Source organism: Octodon degus, unplaced genomic scaffold (assembly GCF_000260255.1).
Source record: "Octodon degus isolate 3935 unplaced genomic scaffold, OctDeg1.0 scaffold00144, whole genome shotgun sequence".
NCBI classification, from domain to species: domain Eukaryota; kingdom Metazoa; phylum Chordata; class Mammalia; order Rodentia; family Octodontidae; genus Octodon; species Octodon degus.
The window spans coordinates 1483235-1487283 of record NW_004524720.1 but is presented as its reverse complement, the minus strand read 5'-3'; the positions used below and the strand labels follow the sequence as shown (position 1 = coordinate 1487283).

The following is a 4049-nucleotide window of genomic DNA, read 5'->3' as shown; positions in this document are numbered from 1 at the left end:
GGGGCGGGGCTGGCTGGCATGTGGTGCTGGGGGATTGAACCGCGGTCCCTGTGCTTTGCTAAGCTTGTTCTAAGTAGGTGCTTTAGACCACTGAACCATCTCACCAGCCCCTATTAACTTTAAAATAACAATTTTTACACCTTTATATAAAAGTAGAAATGTTCAGGAGAAACTCTTGGAAACAAGTATTCTAAACACTTGTAAACGTCTTTAATATTTCATACATGAATTATGCATAAGATAAGGAAGCTCTTAATATAGATTCAGAGCTACTCCAGTTTAGAAAATGGAGTACAGCGCTGCTTTTATGAGCTTTAATCTATTAAACTCACTAATGGACCAACTATTACAACATCTTTTCCATTTCCCAATTGCTGCTTGTTAAACTGCTGAAGATGGCTTGAAATTGTGAACCTCCTGCTTCAGCCTTCGAGAATGCTGAGATTACAGGTTTGCACCACCAAAGCCTTAGCCCCAATCTTAAAATGCCAGCATCGCGACTTTGTTGGTTGGCTGAATTGGTGACTGAACTCAGGGCTTCTCACTGGGCAACATACTAGTCCTTTCTCTTTCAGACAGGGTCTGGCTAAACCACTCACTTGCCCAGGCTGGGCTCCAATTTGCAATGCATCTGCTTCAGCCTTCCAGAGTGCTGGGATTACAAGGGTGCACCACGAGCCCAGCTTGATTCTGACATTTACTGCCTTGGTCATACTGGTAATTAGAAATAGGTATGAATACACCACTTTACACCTATACAGAACCTGCTGAGAAGTTTTCCTACTGGCAAGTATCCTTCCTGACCCATGAGAGTTAAACAGTCTGAGCAAAACTTCCACGGAACTGCTGCCTATGCATTTTTCTCTAAATGTAACAAGTATTTCACATACCCTTGCCTTAGGACAGTCATATGTGAAACAGCTCTCATTTTACTTTTTAAAATGCCTTTTTGGGGAGGGGGGCCTGCCCCTTACCTCAGTTCTTTAAGTGGCTGCTTCAACAAAGCAGTCAGGCTCAGGTTGCTGTGGTTTGATCCCCACAACTCAAGCCAGCCAAACCTGCCCTGAAGGCATTCAGAGAAAAAAAAAAAAAAAAAAAAAAAAGCCTTTTGGTTTTTGACACAGGTCTTGAGCTCATTATGTAGTCTAGGCTGGCCTTCAACTCATGATCCTCCTACCTCAGCTCTCAAGTGCTGGGAATAGTCACAGCCATGCCACCTGGCTCACTTTACTTTTTAAAGTCTGCTAGAATTGAATTTATCCATAGCAGTAAAGGTGTTTCACCTGTACTACCAAGCTAAAATGCTCACCAATGTGATCTTAGATTTTACTTTAGATCATCAGAAAAAGAAAACCAAAGAAAGCATTCATTCTTAGCCATAATACTCTTTATTGGGAGTTCTAATGGAGAAAGTAAATACCTTATATATTCTGTAAAACGAAATTATTAATGTAATTTTTTTTTTTTCCTTTGGTACCAGGAACTTGTGACCTTGCACTTGCCAGGCAGGGATTAAAACTGAACAGTGCAAATACTTAATAGCTTAACACTGACTTTAGTTTTTGACACCATTTTAAAATCACTGGGGGGCCAGGGAGATGGCTCAGTGGAATAAGTGCTTTCCTGGTAAGTGCAAGAGCCTGAGTTCAATCCCTGGTTGGGGGCGGGGGAATCATTGGTATTTTGAAGTGCAGCATTGGTGAATCAGGAAACCAACTCTAAATGTCTGAGGACTGTTACGTGTCTCACTGAGCTGATAGATTCTACATTGACAAAGCTCTGTGCCGCTGAGCTATATCCCCAGCCCTGTAATCATTTCAAATGCTTGTGTTTTTCACTTTAGAGACAGGGTCTCACTGTGTCACCCAAGCTGGCCTCAAATTCATGTCGATCCTCCTGCTGCAGCCTCCTGAGTGCTGGGATTCCAGGCATTCATCACCATACTGAGCTTAAAATTTCTGTTTTGCTATTATTAAATTATATCCCATGAACAATAACTCTTCTCAAATTTGGCTTTTCCATGTAGAATCTATCAGCTCAGTGAGACACTTAACTATACTCAGACATTTAAAGTTGGTTTCCTGATTCACCAATGCTGCACTTCAAAATACCAATGATTTTAAAATGGTGTCAAAAACTAAAGTCTGGGGCTGGCCAAATAGCTCAGCAGATTACGGCACCTGCAAGCAGGCACAGGAGCCAGGGGACTGATCCCCAGGCCTGCCATGCTGACCCCGCATCCAGGGTACACTGAGATGGTAATTGAGACTGGGCGTGGTGACACGCACCTGTAATCCCAGCAACAGGCAGGTCACTATGAGTCCGATCTCGTAGCGAGATCCTGAACACCCTGTAGACCCTTCCCTAAAATACAAAAAAAACAAAACAAACAAACAAAAAAAAAAACTAAGGTCTGTGTTAAGCTATTGTTTGCACTGTTCAGTTTTAGCAAATCTATCTAAATGAAACAGGCCACCTAGATCATTTATAAATCCTACAAAGTGAGTCTTATGTGCCTTTGACACCAATATACAATGTAGCCAGGTATGGTGGTGCACACCTGTAATCCCAGCAGTTGGCAGCTGAGACAAGGGGATCACTGTGTTTGAGGCCAGCCTGGGCTACATAGTTCAAGGCCTGCCGAACTGAAGAACAACATCTTTTCTCAAAATAAAACTAAAAAGCCTTAAGCCACGTGTGGTGGCACATGCCTAACACCCAGCACTCTGGAGGCTGAGGCAGGAGAACTGCTGAGTTCAAGCCAGCCTGGACTACACTGAGACTTCAAGGCTAGCCTGAACTACTTAGTTAGATCTTGTCTCTATTAAAAAAAAAAAAAAAAAGTTTTTCTTCTTGCTTCCAGACATCCTGTGCTGACTGAGCACTGTACAATGCACACACAGCAGCCCAAGTCTGACAATGGCCAGCAGACACGTGAGCTACTGCTTCGATCTGTAACTAGAACTCCATTCATATCTGTGAAAGTTGGCAATACCAATGTTCCTAAGTCGGGCCTTATTTTAAACTAATTCCACCATAAGCCTAGCTCAGTTTTCTGGCCTGATACGTAGATACAGAGAAAACTGAATTAGAGGAAACAAAATCAGAAAAATATGTTTACATTGGTAATAATCTAAAGTTCTCCCTTCCTTTTCATAAAATGACAATTTTATGATTTTTTTTTTTTTTTTTTTGTATTTAGGACAGGGTGTCCAGGGTCTATAGGATCTCACTGTGTAGATCAGACTCGTAGTGATCCTGTTTACAGCCTCCCAAGTACTGGGATTACAGGCTTGTACCACCTCGCCCAGTCTCAGCACAAGACTCTGTCACTTCTGTTTTCTGAGATAGGGTCTAGCTGTATAGTTTTAGGCTGACTTTGAACTCACCTACATTAATCCTCCTGCCACAGCTTCCAGAGTACTGGGGTAAAAGCCTGCGGCAGCACACCCAACAAAATTTGTATTTTATTATTCATTGTTTTTGAAACAGGCTCTCACGATGCAGTTCAGGCTGGACTTGAGCTCACTTTGTAGCTTAGTCTGATCTCAGACTGCAAATTGCAGATCCTTCCTCAACCTCCTGAGCGCTGGGATGACGGGTATGTGCCACTACAACCCCCCTGATTGTTATTTTAATTTTGCTCTAATTCACCCCTAAAAGAAACTAGGACATACTCTATTTACCTACGGGGTGTACAGTTTGTTAAAATTCATCACTTGAAGTGAATTTTATTAACTTTCAGAGACAATACAAAAACAAAACGACTGAAAAGCTCTTCTGTGTTCATACATTCAATAAAAATTTATTCATATAGTCTTACAAAGACACACAAAACATTACCGTAATGACAACTTCACACTCACCAAAGTGTCACATAGCTGTATTTACAGATTCACTGGCGCTCTGCGTAACTTCCACTTGCTACGGTGATGCACCGTTACTCACTCGGGGTCAAAAGTACTTAAATACCTTTTTAAAAAGTAGGACTTAGGGGCTGGTGAGATGGCTTAGTGGTCTAAAGCACCTACTTAGAACAAGCTTAGCAA

General features: G+C 41.9%; 1 protein-coding gene across 5 annotated transcripts in view; it reads right to left on the bottom strand.

Moving 5' to 3' along the window:
* Window positions 1-4049, bottom strand: part of Crem (cAMP responsive element modulator) — a 91443-nt gene that overhangs the window by 86588 nt on the left and 806 nt on the right. The window lies entirely within an intron of this gene.